Below are 19,910 nucleotides of genomic sequence, written 5' to 3'. Positions count from 1 at the left end.
CAAGAACTTCAGAGGAACATAAATCCTCCTCAACAAGGACTATCCTGATGATGTGTGCCAGAACAGGAAAGAACTTATCCCAGCCATGAAAGCTGCCAGAGGGCGTGGAGACATTGCTTTCATCTGCTATGACAGGCTCATTGTCCACCCTCCCTCCCAAAATCATGTAAGGGATGAGAGAGCCAAGCCTATGGTTTTGTAGCTTCAACCCTATGGCGCCCATACCAACTGATTTTAATGGACTGCTGAATGTATATATTTTTTCTCTTGATTTGTTTGCTCTTTTCCATATTATGTCCATCTCTGATGAGGAAAGGGCTGAAAAAAGCTCATATTAATATATGTAGCCTTAGAGGTACATGAAATCTAACTTTCTAACATAACATTTACAGTAGCAAGAAAAAATATGTGAACCCTTTGGAATGACCTAGATTTCTGCATAAATTGGTCAAAACATTTTATCTGATCTTCATCTAAGTTACAACAGAGTCTGCTTAGACTAATAACACACAATTATGTTTTCATGTCTATTGAACACACCATGTAAATATTCACAGTGCAGGGTGAGAAAAGTATGTGAACCCTTGGATTTAATAACTGGTTGACCCTCCTTTGGCAGAAATAAGCTCAATGTTTTCTGTAGTTGCGGATCAGACCTGCACAATGGTCAGGAGGAATTTTGGACCATTCCTCTTTACAAAACTGTTTCAGTTCAGCAATATTCTTGGGAAGTTTGGTGTGAACCGCTCTCTTGAGGTGATGCCACAGCATCTCAGTCGGGTTGAGATCAGGAGTCACTCCAGAAGACTTATTTTCTTCTGTTGTAGCCATTCTGTTGTTGATTTTCTTCTGTGTTTTGGGTCGTCCTGTTGCATCACCCAATTTCTATTGAGCTTCAATTGGTGGACAGGTACCCTTACATTGTCCTGCAAAATGTCTTGATAAACATAAATTATTTTTTCCATTGATGATAGCAAGCTGTCCAGGCCCTGAGGCAGCAAAGCAGCCCCAAAACATGATGCTCCCTCCACCATACTTTACAGTTGGGATGAGGTTTTGATGTTGGTGTGCTGTGCCTTTTTTTTCCTTCACACATAGTGTTGTGTGTTCCTTCCAAACAACTGAACTTTAGTTTAATCTGTCCACAGAATAGTTTGCCAGTAGCGCTGTGGAACATCCAGATGCTCTTTTGCAAACTTCAGACGTGCATTAATATATTTTTTGGGACAGCAGTGGCTTCTTCCGTGGTGTCCTTTCATGAACACCATTTTTGTTTAGTGTTTTACGTATCGTAGACTCGTCAACAGAGATGTTAGCATGTTCCAGAGATGTCTAAGTCTTTAGCTGACTTAAGGATTCTTCTTAACCTCATTGGGCATTTTGCGCTGTGCTCTTGCAGTCATCTTTGCAGGATGGCCACTCCTAGGGAGAGTAGCAACAGTGCTGAACTTTCTCCATTTATAGACAATTTGTCTTACTGTGGACTGAATAACATCAAGGCTTTTAGAGATACTTTTGTAAACCTTTCCAGCTTTATGTAAGTCAACAATTCTTAATCTTAGGTCTTCTGAGATCTTTTGTTCGAGGCATTGTTCACATCAGGCAATGCTTCTTGTGAATAGCAAACTCACATTTTGTGAGGGATTTTTGTAGGGCAGGGCAGCTCTAACCAACATCTCCAATCTCGTCTCAATGATTGTACTCCAGATTAGCTGACTCCAATTAGCTTTTGGAGAAGTCATTAGCCTAGGGGTTCACATACTTTTTCTGACCTACACTGAATATTTAAATGATGTATTCAATACAGACAAGAAAAATACAATTTGTGTGTTATTAATTTAAGCACACTGTTTGTTGAGTTAGATGAAGATCACATCTAATGTTATGACCAATTTATCCAGATAATTCCAAAGGTTTCACATACTTTTTCTTGCCACTGTATTTGATGATACAGCAGTAGCAATACAAGGATATAACATCTATAGAAAATACAGGAATGCTTATTTGGGAGGTGGTGTGTGTGTAATATATATATGGATGTGCGTATGTTCTTCAGCTTTTGTATATATTCAGAGCCATAACTCTAACGCTTAGAGAAGATATCATGTCAAGTGTTATTGAAGTTTTGTGGTTGCATGTTCACCTGGCACATCTAAAGCCTTTTCTTTTGGGGTGTTGCTATAGGCCATCAAGTGCTAAAAGTCAGTATCTAAATAATGCTTGATAGAGTATGTGATGTAAACAGAGGTCTACTTTCTTGGGGAGCTGAACATTGACTGGTTTTCATCAAGCTGCCTGCTCAAGAGGAAGCTTCACTGTAACCAGCGCCTGTAATTTGGTTCAGGCTATTAATCAACCTACCAGGGTGTTTACAAACACTACAGGAACAATATCATCCACATGTATTGATCACATTTGTACTAATATTGTAGAACTTTATTCTGAAGCTGTATCCGTACCCATTGGATGCAGTGCTCACAATATCGTGGCTATATCCAGGAAAGCCAAAGTTCCAAAAGCTGGGCCTAAAATAGTGTATAAGAGATTTTGCTGTGACTCACTCTAATGTTAAAATATTTGTTGGTCTGATGTGATTATTAAGGAGCATCCAAATGCTGCAAGATGACTTTATAAAATTGCACTTAAGAACCTGACTGTTGGAACTGTTAGGGCTCCACTGATTGATGAGGAATTGAAAAACTATGATTGAAAGAGATGGGGCAAAAGGATTGCCTAATAAGTCTGCACATCTGACTTACTGCAAATTGAGAAATGTGGCTAAACTCAAAAAGAAGAAACTATTATGAAGCCAAGATCAATGATAAAAATGAGGGTACTTTAAATGAAATTATGGCCAGAAAGCCATTCAACTTTCATCAAATCAGATGGCTCATCACAAAACCTTTTGAAGTTGCCAATTATTTTAATGATTACTTCATTGGCAAACTTATGCAGGAAATGCCAACAACGAACAGTGAGCCACTGTACTCATGTATTAAAATATGAAAGAAAAGCATTCTAAGTAAGGCTTTTGTCAAGTTAGTGTGGGAGAGGTGGAAAGATTATTCTTATTGATCAATAATGACAAACCTCCTGGCATTGACAACTTAGATGGAAGGCTACTGAGGATGGTAGCTGACTATATAGTCACTCTTATCTGTCATATCTTTAATCTGAGCCTAGAGGAAAGTCTTTGTCCTCTGGCCTGGAGAGAAGCCAGTCATCCACTACCTAAGAGTGGTAAAGCGGTCTTTACTGATTCTAACATTAGACCTATCAGCTTGGTGCCAGCTCTTAGCAAACTGTTGGAAAAACAAGAAAGGAACACATGCAGAAATATAAGTTACATTTCAACATGACTCAATACATGTAAAACAACATACTGTAACACACAGTAAATATATTTTCCTTATGCAAAGGAAGAAAAATACGGTACTGTATGTTAGATCAACTGTATGGAATAGATAAAGAAACTGTCAAAATACCGTAAAATCTAAATCACAAGTCCAAGAAACAAATAATCAGTCATGTCTGTTGTTTTGGTCTGACCACAGATTTTCATCAACATCACAGGCGATATTCTTCTTGGTCAAACAGCGGTGGAAATATCTTCTGGCATGATGCATCCACCCATGACTGGAATGTCACCACAGGCCTCCTCCATTGGCTGGAGAAGGGCCATACTTTCATAGGGTTTGCGATCATACACCTTCCACCGCCATGCTGAAAACAACTCCGCAACGGAGTTGACAAATGGGGAATATTGTGGGAGAGAGAATTGTAAACCTGGGATGGTCATGGAACCAATTGCAGACCTGAGCAGCCTGATGCAAGCTCATGTCCAAAATTAGAACATACATTTGCTGCTCAGGGTCACCTGGCCCTCTCTGCTCTGGCTTAAAAAGATTGCCATGTAAGGTGTTCAGGATATTAAGGAGATGGGCAGTGTTGTATGGTCAAAGGGTGGCATGGCGATTGTGGCTCATTGCTGCGCATATGGTGACATTTCCCCTGAGCTGGCCAGGTACCTCAATGATAACCAATGATGTTCCTTCCTCTCCTCGTCTTCGCAAAATTTAATTCAGCCTCATCTATGAATGCGTTCCTGGGAGATGGGACTTGCATCAAACTCCATGGTTCTCTGAAATGACAGTAAATACTTTAATTGCTGTATAGTAAAGTTCACTGGCAACATCAATGTTTTCAAGAGTGTAATACTAGTACATGACTTACTTACACATTTTTGCCGTTTATCCTTCACTCTTGGGAATTCCTTTCAAATGGGACTGTAGATTTGCTTCGTCAGGAGATTGTTTTTCTTAAGGATACAGACTATGGTTGAACAACTCACTCCGATGTTATGGAAGATGGCAGGGTTTTCAATAATCTTGATGGATTTCCTGCAGTCTTAGGGAATTATTTTCAATTACCATTTGTACAATGGCAGCCTCCTGTTCGTCTTTAAACAGACGCGTTCTACCGCCATGTGGTTGATGTCTTTCAATTCTAAAAAAACAAAATAGTGTACAGTAGAGTAAACACTACAGTGTCCACCATAAACATGTATAGCTCCCAATTTCATATATACAGTAACACATCAAACATTTACTTTGTTTCCCCTTACAGTATGTATGTATTGGAATCTACAGTCTTTACTGTGCTTTTTGTAGTGCTGATGTCAACTAGTAGATCCAATGTCTGCAGTACAAACCTATTCTCGTTTAGGAACGCCAGCATGATGGATGCTACTGTGAAAGCGGCTCAGATTGGGCTGCACACTCTGCACAGCCTCTCTCAAGGTCAAGCCCTGGTTGACTACTTGGTCCACCACAGTTGCCCAAATTTCATCAGAGATCACTCTCCTTGTTCTTGGTCTTCCTCTACCTCTCTCTGCCAAGTTTTCTTCCATTGTTCTCCAAACAGAGTGTGGCCTTTTTAACCATACCAAATATCTGATTCCAAGGTGAACATTTATGCAATTAGTGTTTGCACATGTGAAGAGTGAATGTGAGTAATTGGTAATTGAGCTTAGCTTGTTGAACACTTGCTTTTCATTTGCACACAATATATTTTAGTTGGGAAGGTTGTGCCAAAGGTAGAGAATTGTGTTGTGTTTTGCCAAGTGTTTGTTATAGAATTGCAATCTGAGTTTAAAGCAAAACAAGAACCAGTAGTATTACCAGATTTGGTGTATGGTTCTGCTAAATGAGTTACAGGTTTGGGTCATTGCCTCATAGACCAGTTTTAGTGTGTAAATCATTGGGAAAAACTGTAAAAGACTTTCAGCATGCTTATAGAGAACGGCACTCAACATTTACTATACTGATACAAAGAAAGATGATTGGTTGAAAAATGTATAAGACGATTGTGGACGATTGTTATATTACAGTGCAGCATTTGATATTGTTGACCATAACCTGTTGTTGTGAACTTATGTGTTATGGCTTTTAAACCTCTGCCATATCATTGATTTCAGAGCTATCTATCTAATAGAACTCATAGGGTTTATTTAATGGAGGCTTTTGATGTAAACATGTAAAGTGTGGTGTACCCCAGGGCAGCTCTCTAGGCCCTCTACTTTTTTTCAATTTTTACCAATGACCTGCTACTGGCATTAACCTGTTGGGGCTACAGGTTAGCAATGAACCCCGAGCCGGGATTGCTAACAAGGCTGGAAATTCAAAACATCAAAAATCTAATAATTTCAATTTCTCAAACAATCAACTATTTTACACAATTTAAATGATAAACATCTCCTTAATCTAACTACATTGTTCGATTTTCAAAGAGGCTTTACGGCAAAAGCATAAAGTTAGATTATGTTAGGACAGTACATAGCCACAAAAGTACAAACATCCATTTTCAATTCAAGGTCAGGCGTCACCAAAAGCAGAAACCAGCTAGAATTATGCACTAACTTTTGTCAATCTCCATCAGATGACACTCCTAGGACATTATGTTATACAATACATGCATTTTTTGTTCCATCAAGTTCATATTTATATCCAAAAACAGCATTTTACAGTAGCGTGAAATTCAGATTTTTTTCTTCTCTGAAATGCTTCCGGTGAACATAACAAAATTACTATTCGAAAACATTGGTAAATTATAATATTGTCATTCAAAGAATAATATATTATCATCTCGTAATTGCTACCGAATGGCCAGATCTCAAAATAACTTTACTGGGAAATCACATTTTGCAATAAACGGGGTGCTATGCTAAGAACAACAGGCTATACAGTTAGCATCATCTAAAATCGATAATAACATTGTAAATACCCCCTTACCTTTGATTATCTCCATCAGAAGGCAGGATCCCAGGTCCGGAAGGCATTCCAGGTCCGGAACAAATGTGGTTTCTTTTGACAAAGTTCATAATTTATGTCCAAATAACACCAAGTACTTAGCGTTCATTATGCTCCCACAAAACGTGGTGGGGGGCTGGTAAAATCACGCCGAAAAGCTAAAAAAACCTAGTAAATAATCTATTTATGTTCGTTCAAACATGTCAAATGTTGTTTAGCATTAATCTTTTGGTCCATTTTTAACGTTAAACATCAGTAATATTTTCACACAACCTATCCTATGTCTAGATAAAAAATGATGACAAACTCACGTTTCTCAAGATTTATGCGCAGGCGCAAAAAAATGAAGTGATGACATGTCAACTTCCTTGGATTCTAATTTGCTCTCTGTTTATCATAGACGCTTCAAACAACTTTATAAAGATCGTTGACATCTAGTGGAAGCCGTAGGTGTTGCGAAATGAATCCTTTCTCACTATGGTATCTATAAAACAATGACACTAAATAGTACAGTCACAAAATTCACATTTTTTTGGATCTATTTTTCACAGGTTTTTGCCTGCAATATGAGTTTTGTTATACTTACAGACACCATTCAAACTGTTTTAGAAAATTCAGTGTTTTCTATCCGAATGTGTTAATAATATGCATATCCGAATGTGTTATAATATGCATATCCTAGCTTCTGAGTTGGTGTAGGAGGCAGTTAAAAATGGGCACATGTTTTTTTCAAAATGTCTCAATACTGCCCCCGAGCCCCAACAGGTTAAACAAAGCATATGTTTCCATGTCTAACCATATATGCATCAGCAACCGCAGCTAATGAAGCCACTGAAAACCTTAAGAAAAAGTTGCAGTCTGTTATGGAATGGGTGGCCAATAATAAACTGGTCTTGAACATCTCTAAAACTAAGAGCATTATTATATTTGGTACAAATCATTCCCTAAGTTCTAGACCTCAGCTGAATCTGGTAATGAATGGTGTGGCTGTTGAACAGGTTGAGACGAAATTATTGGTGTTACAGTAGATTGTAAACTGTCATGGTCAAAACATAAACAGTGCATTCGGAAAGTATTCAGACCCCTTGACTTTTTCCACATTTTGTTACATTACAGACTTATTCTAAAATATATTCATCAATCTACACACAATACCACATAATTACTAAGCAAAAACAGGTTTTTAGATAGTATTTTATAATTTTTTAGCAAAAAAAGAAATCACATTTATGTAAGTATTCAGACCCATTACTCAGTACTTTGTTGAAGCATCTTTGTCAGCAATTACAGCCTTGAGTCTTCTTGGGTATGATGCTACAAGCTTGGCACACCTGTATTTGGGGAGTTCTCCCATTCTTCTCTGTAGATCCTCTCAAGCTCAGTCAGGTTTGATTGGGAGCGTTGCTGCAGATATGTTCAGGTCTCTCCAGAGATGTTCAAGTCTGGGCTCTGGCTGGGCCACTCAAGGACATTTAGAACCTTGTCCCGACGCAACACCTTCCTTGTCTTGGCTGTGTGCTTAGGTCGTTGTCCTGTTAAAATGGCGCCGGAGAAGAAGGCAGTCGTTTTATGTGCCCCCAACCAATTGTGTTTTTATTTTATTTTCATTTATTTGTGTTGTTTCTAATTGTTTTTTTTTTTTTTACTTATTTTGTACATAATGGTGCCACTACCGTCTCTTATGACCGAAAATAACTTCTGGACGTCAGGACTGCGATTACTCACCACGGACTGGCAGAATCCTTTTTTTCCTTTAAGGAGTCTGACGAGACCGACACGAACGATATACTGCTTTCTCAGGAACAGGCCCAGATCCCTGTGATTTGTGTGAAAAGGAGGCTGCCTTCTGAGAATTCGTAGGCGATCGAATAAACCCCAACTTCCTTCCATTTTATTAGCAAACGTACAATCTTTGGAGAATAAAATAGATGACATACGCAGAAGATTAAACTACCAACGGGACATTCAACACTGTAGTATCTTATGCTTCACGGAGTCGTGCCTGAACGACAACACTATCAACATACTGCTGGCTGGTTATACACTGCACCGGCAGGATAGAACAGCGGCATCTGGTAAGACAAGGGGCGGCGGACTATGTATTTTTGTAAATAACAGCTGGTGCACGATATCTAAGGAAGTCTCGAAGTATTGCTGGCCTGAGGTAGTGTGGTCTACAGCTTATGAGATACTCTATCTACCTAGAGAGTTATCTGTATTTTTTGTAGCTGTTTACATAACACCACAGTCAGAGGCTGGCACTAAGACGGCATTGAATGAGCTGTACTCCGCCATAAGCAAACAAGAAAATGCTCACCCAGAGGTGGCGCTCCTAGTAGCCGGGGACTTTAATTCAGGGGGACTTAAATCTGTTTTACCAAATTCCTGTCAGCATGTTAAATGTGCAACCAAAAAACTGGACCACCTTTACTCCACACACAGACGCATACAAAGCTCTCCCTCACCCTCCATTTGCCAAATCTGACCATAATTCTATCCTCCTAATTCCTGTTTACAAACTAAAATTAAAGCAGGAAGCACCAGCGACTAGATCAATAAAAAAGTGTTCAGATGCTAAGCTACAGGACTGTTTTGCTAGCTCAGACTGGAATATGTTCCGGGATTCCTCCAATGGCATTGAAGAGTACACCACATCAGTCACTGGCTTCATCAAGAAGTGCATCGATGATGTCATTCCCACAGTGACCGTACGTACATACCTCAACCAGAAGCCATGGATTACAGGCAACATCCTCACTGAGCTAAAGGATAGAGCTGCCGCTTTCAAGGAGCGGGACTCTATCCCAGAAGCTTATAAGAAATCCAGTTATACCCTCCAACGAACCATCAACCAGGCAAAGCATCAATACAGGACTAAAATCAAATTGTACTACACCGGCTCTGACTCTCGTCGGATGTGGTAGGGCTTGCAAACCATTACAGACTACAAAGAGAAGCACAGCCGAGAGCTGCCCAGTGACACGAGCCTACCAGACGAGCTAAACTACTTCTATGCTCGCTTAGAGGCAAATAACACTGAAACATGCATGAGAGCAACAGCTGTTCTGGAAGACTGTGTGATCACACTCTCCGCAGCTGATTTGAGTAAAACCTTTAAACAGGTGAACATTCACAAGGCCGCAGGGCCAGACAGATTACCAGGATGAGTACTGCGAGCATGCGCTGACCAACTGGCAAGTGTCTTCACTGACATTTTCAACCCCTCCCTGTCCTTGTCTGTAATACCAACATGTTTTAACCTCTTACATCTAGACGTTCCGCTAGCGGAACACCTGCTCCAATATCCAATGATGGGCGTGGCGCGAAATACAAAGTCCTCGAAAATCCGAAAACTTCCATTTTTCAAACATATGACTATTTTACACCATTTTAAAGACAAGACTCTCCTTTATCTAACCACTCTGTCTGATTTCAAAAAGGCTTTACAGCGAAAGCAAAACATTAGATTATGTCAGGAGAGTACCCAGCCAGAAATAATCAGACACCTATTTTTCAAGCTAGCATATGTCACAAAAAACAAAACCACAGCTAAATGCAGCACTAACCTTTGATGATCTTCATCAGATGACACTCCTAGGACATTGTTATACAATACATGCATGTTTTGTTCAATCAAGTTCATATTTATATCAAAAAACAGCTTTTTACATTAGCATGTGACGTTCAGAACTAGCATTCCCACCGAACACTTCCGGTGAATTTACTAAATTACTCACGATAAACGTTCACAAAAAACATAATTATTTTAAGAATTATAGATACAGAACTCCTTTATGCAATCGCGGTGTCCGATTTTAAAATAGCTTTTCGGTGAAAGCACATTTTGCAATATTCTGAGTAGATAGCCCGGCATCACGGGCTAGCTATTTTGACACCCACCAAGTTTGGCCCTCACCAAACTCAGATTTACTATAAGAAAAATTGGATTACCTTTGCTGTTCTTCGTCAGAATGCACTCCCAGGACTTCTAGTTCAATAACAAATGTTGGTTTGGTTCCAAATAATCCATAGTTATATCCAAATAGCGGCGTTTTGTTCGTGCGTTCAAGACACTATCCAAAGGGTAAAGAAGGGTGACGCGCCCGGCGCGTTTCGTGACAAAAAAAATCAAAATATTCCATTACCGTACTTCGAAGCATGTCGAACGCTGTTTAACCTCTATGGGACCGGCGGGACGAATTCGTCCCACCTACGTAACATCCACTGCCAGCCTGTGGCGCGATTTTCAAAATCTTCAAAATCCTATTACTTCAATTTCTCAAACATATGACTATTTTACAGCCATTTAAAGACAAGACTCTCGTTAATCTAACCACACTGTCCGATTTCAAAAAGGCTTTACAACGAAAGCAAAACATTAGATTATGTCAGCAGAGTACCAAGCCAGAAATAATCAGACACCCATTTTTCAAGCCAGCATATAATGTCACCAAAACCCAGAAGACAGCTAAATGCAGCACTCACCTTTGATGATCTTCATCAGATGACAACCCTAGGACATTATGTTATACAATACATGCATGTTTTGTTCAATCAAGTTCATATTTATATCAAAAACCAGCTTTTTACATTAGCATGTGACGTTCAGAACTAGCATACCCCCGCAAACTTACGGGGAATTCGCTAACATTTTACTAAATTACTCACGATAAACGTTCACAAAAAGCATAACAATTATTTTAAGAATTATAGATACAGACCTCCTCTATGCACTCGATATGTCCGATTTTAAAATAGCTTTTTGGTGAAAGCACATTTTGCAATATTCTAAGTATATAGCCCAGGCATCACGGGCTCGCTATTTAGACACCCGGCAAGTTTAGCACTCACCATAATCATATTTACTATTATAAAAATGTCATTACCTTTTGTTGTCTTCGTCAGAATGCACACCCAGGACGTCTACTTCAATAACAAATGTTGGTTTGGTCCAAAATAATCCATCGTTATATCCGAATAGCGGCGTTTTGTTCGTGCGTTCCAGACACTATCCGAAATAGTAAAGAAGTGTCGGCGCTTGGCGCAATTCCTGACAATAAAATTCAAAGTATTCAATTGCCGTACGTCGAAGCATGTCAACCGCTGTTTAAAATCAATTTTTACGTCATTTTTCTCGTAGAAAAGCGGTAAAATTCCGACAGGGAATCTCCTTTTCGGCAAACAGAGGAAAAAAATCCCAAAGGCGGGGGCGGTCGGGGTCACGCGCATAAGCTAGTGTCTCTTGATGGGCCACTTGAGAAAGGCGATAATGTGTTTCAGCCTGGGGCTGGAATGACGACATTCTCTTTTTCCCGGGCTATGAGAGCCTATGGACGACGTGGGAAGTGTCACGTTAGAGCAGAGATCCTTAGTAAATGATAGAGATGGCAAAGAAGTTCCAGAAATGGTCAGACAGGCCACTTCCTGTAAAGGAATCTCTCAGGTTTTGACCTGCCATTTGAGTTCTGTTATACTCACAGACACCATTCAAACAGTTTTAGAAAATTTAGGGTGTTTTCTATCCATATGTAATAAGTATATGCATATTCTAGTTACTGAGTAGGAGTGGTAACCAGATTAAATCGGGTATGTTTTTTATCCAGCCGTGTCAATGCTGCCCCCTAGCCCTAACAGGTTAAAATCAATTTTATGCGATTTTTCTCGTAAAAAAGCGATAATATTCCGACCGGGAAACCCTGTTTTCATTCAAAGACGAAAAAATTAAAACATGGAGTCTTCTCGTGCACACACCCCCAGTCTCATTGTTCTCAGATCGACCACTATCCAAATGCGCTACTGTTTTTCAGCCATGGCCTGCAAAGTCATCATTCAACGTTCTGGCGCCTTCTGAGAGCCTATGGGAGCGTTAGAAAATGTCACGTTACAGCAGAGATCCCCTGTTTTGGATAGAGATGATCAAGAAGGCCAAGAAATAGTCAGAGAGGGCGCTTCCTGTTTGGAATCTTCTCAGGTTTTGGCCTGCCTGCCAAATGAGTTCTGTTATACTCACAGACACCATTCAAACAGTTTTAGAAACTTTGAAGTGTTTTCTATCCAATGCTAATAATTATATGCATATTCTAGTTTCTGGGCAGGAGTAATAACCAGTTTAAATCGGGTATGTTTTTTTATCCAGCCGTGAAAATACTGCCCCCTAGCCCAGACAAAAGACTCTCGCCTGAGTGTACCAGAGCGCAGAATAGCTGAATTTACGCTCGCTCAACACTTGTTGAATATGGCTGGTGTCAGTAAACGTCGGCAAGAAAGTGTCATTAAATTGTTGGCAAGAGCACAGTTAGTCACGAATGCTCTGGATAACATGAAAACAGCATAACCAGCTCTGCTAGGGCGAGTAAAATGGTCAGAGTGTTCTCTCATTATGTGTCTGGAAGTAGCTAGCAAACTAGCCAATTATAGCCAGTTAGCTTAGGTGCTTGACTACCGTTGTGAGGTCAGAATGTTCAGATCAACCCTACTTATCGTCCAGAGCGTCCAGTGTGGGCTCTGAACGCTCAGAGAGGGAAACGCTCTGAATTTACAAACGGGCAATCTGACAGCACAGTTGCAGTGACCAACGCTCTGGGTATCATAACAGCCTAATGTTCAGTGAGCTGTTCTCTCATTTGTGTCTGGAAGTAGCTAGCAAGTTAGCTTGGGTGCTGCACTGCTGTTAGTACAGAACGCTTGGATCAATCCTTAAGGAGATGGGTAGGGCTAAAGCTTAAGAACGATGCTGAATGGGTGTAGACAAAGAATGGGTGTAGACACACACACACAGTTTTTGAATCAGCAATAAGTACAGCGGATTCTTCACATAGTCTGCGCCATCTGATGTGACAACGTAACCGTTTGTTTGTGGGGCACCGCCACTCACAACAGCTAACCTATCATAGCATTGACTCCTTAACCTCTATGGGCTAGGTGGGACGCTAGCGTGCCACCCGTGGTGCACTCCATCAACAGCAGGTGCATTTCAAGAGCGGCAAATTTGAATCCAAATAAATGTCAAAATTCAAATTTTTCAAACATACAACTATTTTACACCCTTTGAAAGATAAACATCTCCTTAATCTAACCACGTTTTACGATTTCAAAAAGGTTTTACGGCGAAAGCATAAATTTAGAGTATGTTAGGACAGTACATTTACAAGAGTTGTGTGTAATGTTTTGTCAATTCAAAGACAGGGTCACCAAAACCATAAAACCAGCTAAAATGATGCACTAACCTTTTACAATCTCCATCAGATGACACTCCTAGGACATTATGTTAGACAATGCATGCATTTTTAGTTCTATCAAGTTCATATTTATATCCAAAAACAGCGTTTTACTATGGCATTGATGTTGAGGAAATCGTTTCCCTCCAATAACCGGCAGTCAAGTCAGCGTCACAAATTAAATAATTAAAATTAGAAAACATTGGTAAAATATTATATTGTCATTTAAAGAATTATAGATTTACATCTCTTGAACGCAATCAACTTGCCAGATTTAAAAATAACCTTACTGGGAAATCACACTTTGCAATAATCTGAGCACTGCGCCCAGAAAAATACGCGTTGCGATACAGACTAGACGTCATGTTGGGGAGATCTAAAATCGAAAATACTATGTAAATAATCCATTACCTTTGATTCTCTTCATCAGATGTCACTTCCAGGTATCACAGGTCCATAACGAATGTAGTTTTGTTCAAAAAAGCTCATCATTTATGTCCAAAAATCTCCGTCTTGTTAGCACATGATCTAAGCCAGCCGGACTTCTCGTCATGAACGAGGGAAAAAATATATTTATGTTCGTTCAAACATGTCAAACGTTGTATAGCATAAATCATTAGGGCCTTTTTAACCAGAACATGAATAATATTCAAGGTGGACGAATGCATACTCTTTTATAACGTATTGGAACGAGGGTACCCAACATGAACTCGCGCGCCAGGTGTCTAATGGGACATCATCGTTCCATGGCTCTTGTTCGGTCAGATCTCCTCCAGAAGACTCAAAACACTTTGTAAAGGCTGGTGACATCTAGTGGAAGCAATAGGAAGTGCCAAAATATTCCTCAGCCCCTGTGTTTTTCAGTGGGATAGGTTTAAAGGCAATACAACACATCAGGTATCCACTTCCTGTCAGAAAATGTCTCAGGGTTTTGCCTGCCAAATGAGTTCTGTTATACTCACAGACACCATTCAAACAGTTTTGGAAAATTTTGGGTGTTTTCTATCCATATGTAATAAGTATATGCATATTCTAGTTACTGGGTAGGAGTGGTAACCAGATTAAATCGGGTATGTTTTTTTATCCAGCCGTGTCAATACTGCCCCCTAGCCCTAACAGGTTAACCTGTTGGGTCTAGGGGGCAGCATTTGCACGTCTGGATAAAAAAAATGTACCCGATTTAATCTGGTTACTAATCCTACCCAGTAACTAGAATATGCATATACTTATTATATATGGATAGAAAACACTCTAAAGTTTCCAAAACTGTTTGAATGGTGTCTGTGAGTATAACAGAACTCATTTGGCAGGCAAAACCCTGAGACATTTTCTGACAGGAAGTGGATACCTGATGTGTTGTATTGAGTTTAAACCTATCCCATTGAAAAACACAGGGTTTAGGAATATTTTGGCACTTCCTATTGCTTCCACTAGATGTCACCAGCCTTTACAAAGTGTTTTGAGTCTTCTGGAGGGAGATCTGACCGAACAAGAGCCATGGAACGGTGATGTCCCATTAGACACCTGGCGCGCTACTTCATGTTGGGTACCCTCGTTCCAATACGTTATAAAAGGCTATGCATTCGGTCCACCTTGAATATTATTCATGTTCTGGTTAAAAAAGGCCCTAATGATTTATGCTATACAACGTTTGACATGTTTGAACGAACGGAAATATATTTTTTCCCTCGTTCATGACGAGAAGTCCGGCTGGCTTACATCATGTGCTAACGAGACGGAGATTTTTGGACATAAATGATGAGCTTTTTTGAACAAAACTACATTCGTTATGGACCTGTGATACCTGGAAGTGACATCTGATGAAGAGAATCAAAGGTAATGGATTATTTACATAGTATTTTCGATTTTAGATCTCCCCAACATGACGTCTAGTCTGTATCGCAACGCGTATTTTTCTGGGCACAGTGCTCAGATTATTGCAAAGTGTGATTTCCCAGTAAGGTTATTTTTAAATCTGGCAAGTTGATTGCGTTCAAAAGATGTAAATCTATAATTCTTTAAATGACAATATAATATTTTACCAATGTTTTCTAATTTTAATTATTTAATTTGTGACGCTGACTTGACTGCCGGTTATTGGAGGGAAACGATTTCCTCAACATCAATGCCATAGTAAAACGCTGTTTTTGTATATAAATATGAACTTGATAGAACTAAAAATGCATGCATTGTCTAACATAATGTCCTAGGAGTGTCATCTGATGGAGATTGTAAAAGGTTAGTGTATCATTTTAGCTGGTTTTATGGTTTTGGTGACCCTGTCTTTGACTTGACAAAACATTACACACAACTCTTGTAAATGTACTGTCCTAACATACTCTAAATTTATGCTTTCGCCGTAAAACCTTTTTGAAATCGTAAAACGTGGTTAGATTAAGGAGATGTTTATCTTTCAAATGGTGTAACATAGTTGTATTTTTGAAAAATTTGAATTTTGACATTTATTTGGATTCAAATTTGCCGCTCTTGAAATGCACCTGCTGTTGATGGAGTGCACCACGGGTGGCACGCTAGCGTCCCACCTAGCCCCAAGAGGTTAACCTGGTGGGGGTTAAGAGCATTAAAAGGAGCACAGCAGAACACCTCCCTCTCTATGTCAGCACACATTTCCCTTGCTCTACGATTTGTTGCCTCAGCCCCTGGGTGTCCTTGATGCAGTTGGCCTGTATAGAATTGTTGTAAAGACAATGGGATAAGCAGCCTTTGACCCCCCCAGTATGAGCCAATCCTGTACTGTAAACTCTTCTTTCATGGCATAGTAGGGGCGAACGTCTTGGGGAAGCTCCTTTGATGATTTTAGCCAGCCATTTAGAATGACTTCTCAGAGGTGCTGGCATGTGATGTCTGTTGCCACTGCAGCCCTCAACTCTTCAGTGCAAGGACAGGACAGAACCTGTACAGTCATGACATCAAAGGACTCTTCTGTGTCCTCCGGTCAGCTACAAACAGCTACTTCCCTATTTTGTAAACCCCATATCCACCAGCACCGCATGTCCGTAAATTAAATCATGAAACTTTTTACATGCAAAAAATAAGAGCCAACATCTGCTCCTTGATCTGAGCGTAATGTGTCACTGTCTCTGTCAGTGCTCTAGATTCAAAGGCCACTGGCCTACCTAGTTGTAAACATACTGCCCCGAGACCATGTTGGGTTGCATCTGCAGACAGCACCACTGGTTTGCCCAAATCATAGTACTTGGAGCACTGGTGGGCTAGATACCAACTCTATGATTTTGGTGAAGGCAGCGTCATGCTGCTCCTGCCAGCACCATTCAGTCTCCTGATGGAAGAGCTGGTGGAGGGGCCCCGTCACCTCACTGTGAAAAGAACTTAGACAGATAGTTAGTCATACCCAAAAAATGCTGCAGTGTGTGCTTTTCCCCTGGCTTGGGCATCTGTCTGACGACCTCTGTCTTTTCTGGGTCAGGTTCCACCCCATCAGCTATGAGAAGGTGGCCGACGTAGGGAACCTTATGAAGCATTTCTCTGGATTCAGCTGACCGCTCTAATCCCAAATGGACAGCTCTAATCCTGTTGAGCACCTCCTTGAGGCGCTCATTGTGTTCATCCAGTGTGCATCCTTACATTCTTACACCAGGATGTCGTTCACCACTATCTCACATGGCTGCCCAGCAAAAAGCTTCTCCATTGACCTCTGGAAGACCTCACTTCCAGTGGAGATGACGTACGCGGAGGCACCTGAACCTTCCAACAGGAGACATGAATGTGGTTAGTTTAGAGGAACTCTCATCAAGAGGAATTTGCCAGAATTCACATTTTGCATCAAGAAAGCTGAATACTTTTTCACCTGGCATGTCTGCACTGACCTGTTCAAATGCACTGTTTCCAGGCATAGCCTGACAGTCATCTTTTCTTCTTTTTTACAGTAGCTACCATGGCAGAAACCCACTCTGTGGCTTAATTTTCAGGGATTAGAACACCTAACCCGACATCTTCTCAAATTCTTTAATCACTTTCTCTTTCATTGCCACTGGCACTTTTCTGGGTGCATAGACTGGGCATTACTGACTCATTCAGTTTCATGTGATATACCACTGGTAGATTGCCAATCTCTTCCGTGTTAAATAGGTCACTATACTCCTGGAGCCTATTGCTTCAACATGTGCACATCAGGACCTAGTTGTATGAGCCCCAATGCTATGCTGTCTGGCAACCCAAGTAGTGGTTTCACTTCCTGTTCAACTACATTAAAGTTAAAGTTCCCTTGAGTGCAATGAAGGGTGGCTGTGCCCTCTGTACGGATCATCTGTGCCCCATAGGCAGCCAGGTTAACTTTTTCAGCAGTATTAACAGACACAGTAGGTTCAATGTTCTCCAGCATTTGTTTAGATAACACCTTGCACTTTGCACCAGTATCCATTTTCACGTTGAGCTTGGCTGCAGTGTAGTTTACTATTAGAGTAGTGAATATCTCCCCCTTTTTAGTAATCAGATCAACACTTTCACAGTAGAATGTATCCTCAGCATCATATTCAGGTTTACATTCCAGTTCATTCATTCTGCTGAAGTTCTGTGCTCTAGGCTATGAGCCAGGCTGATGTGCATTAGTATGGTATCTGTTACTGTTAGCATAGCTGCCTGATGGTTGCTGTTGTGCTTGTTGTTGACTTGACCTGCAGCACTTGGAAAAAATATTAATCCTACCAGAGTTATTGCACCGTTTGTCAAATGCAAAACATATGTTTCTATCAGGGGGGTGTGCACCATTACAGTTTGTACAGCTTTGACCTTGAACGGCAATGCCTCCCTCCTCAGTTACTTTTTACTCCTTTGACTGCTCATTTAGCATGCACAGATTAACAGCTGATTCCAGTGTGAATTTCTTTTCATAGCAGTTTCTTGTCACTTTGTTCTCTAACCAGTTCATCAGTTAGTGGACCAAATTCACATTTCTTTGCCAGTATTTTCAGCATAGATGTATAGGACTGAATGGATTAATCAGGTTTTCGGTTTGTAGAATTTAACGTGTCTGTCCATTATTACATTTTTCACTGGGAGACATACAGTATCTATTCAAACTGTGTCAACAATACCTCCAGAACCTCATTCTCTTCCTCTGCAAAGATAAATGATTTTCCACGGTGTCCGGTCCAGCCAGGTTTAGTAGAGTGCACACTTGAACCTTCGTTGTTTTGTCAGATAGACCCGCGTTGCAGTAAATCCACCATTCCTTTTCAAACACTTTCCAGTTGTCTGCAATGTTTTCATTGAAAACCAGCTGGTTGATACGGCGCAATCCCAATAATCCCACTGATTGAGTCTGACAACGTTTCTGCCCATGTACAAATATCCAATGTTTACTTAACCCTCTGCATTTCATACATCCTGTGTCACACTCAATGCGGTCCCCACACACCCCACGTATAGTCCATAAATTCCTGGTGAAACACCCACCCATCTACAAGGCTACAACATTATTAGGCTATTATCTACTTAGCCAACTCTACTACCTAAAATAAACCCATAACAAAATCTAATAATAAAAAGACAAAGTCATAAGAGTTTTAGTTAAAAATCTATCTTTTATTTAAGAAGACTTTAACATGTCAGGAGGAAGAACCGGGAGGGGGTGTCATGTCTATGGGCACCATTAAACTGAAGACATGTTTATCAAATAACTCTCTGTAATTATTATTACGTGATTAACTGATTAATCATGTAACTGTAATTAACTAGGAGGTCGGGGCACCAAGGAAAATATTCAGATTACAAAGTTATAATTTTCCTAATATAACTTTCCAGATATCATAATTTCTGACCGATTATCTTCTGATTTAAATGGTGTATTTTACCTCGCGTCCAGACTCATTCCAAACGTCGTAAATTGTTGTTATCTGCACGAACCCAGTCTTCACTAAGTCATCCATACATCAATTGTCTTAAAATCATTTATTTACTAAACTAAGTAATTCACAGAAAGCATACAAAACAATAGGTATCGTCACAAAGAAATGGTAGCGGAATGTGCCCTAGTGGGCTAAACCGGCATGGCGGCTTGTTAAACAAAGAAGTAGTGGGGGGTCAGCTGAGAAGACCCTACAGAGTTGATAAATATTAACAACTGATATGCTAATCCTTTGCACATGAACACTCACTCATTCGGAAACAATTGCAATCAATATATATATTTACGCTCAGTGTGTCGTCGTGATCTTTGTTGGAAAGGTCGTTCTGTTGGAGAGTTCCCTCTCTCTCTTGGTTAGAATGGATCTTTCAAAGCGACATTCATTAATGTTGTTATAGAATGGGTGTTTCGTCTGGCTTCGCATTCAATGATACCGAATTTCTAGCTGCAGACTAGTAATTAATATCAAAGACTTGTTATTATTCTGTCGGTATCGAT

At 40.1% G+C, this 19,910-nt stretch overlaps 1 long non-coding RNA gene across 1 annotated transcript; it reads right to left on the bottom strand.

The window, feature by feature from the left end:
• Positions 1-14,608: 14,608 nt before the first annotated feature.
• Positions 14,609-18,881, bottom strand: LOC123729026 (uncharacterized). The gene is made up of 3 exons (XR_006760782.1): positions 17,374-18,881; positions 16,088-17,251; positions 14,609-14,650 (listed from the first exon to the last, which is right to left on the bottom strand). It is a non-coding gene; the product is annotated as an uncharacterized lncRNA (long non-coding RNA).
• Positions 18,882-19,910: the final 1,029 nt, after the last annotated feature.

The sequence above is a fragment of the Salmo salar genome, chromosome ssa19, assembly GCF_905237065.1.
Source record: "Salmo salar chromosome ssa19, Ssal_v3.1, whole genome shotgun sequence".
NCBI classification, from domain to species: Eukaryota; Metazoa; Chordata; class Actinopteri; order Salmoniformes; family Salmonidae; genus Salmo; species Salmo salar.
Note: the sequence above shows the minus strand (reverse complement) of the source record. Positions and strands in the feature narration are given on the sequence as shown.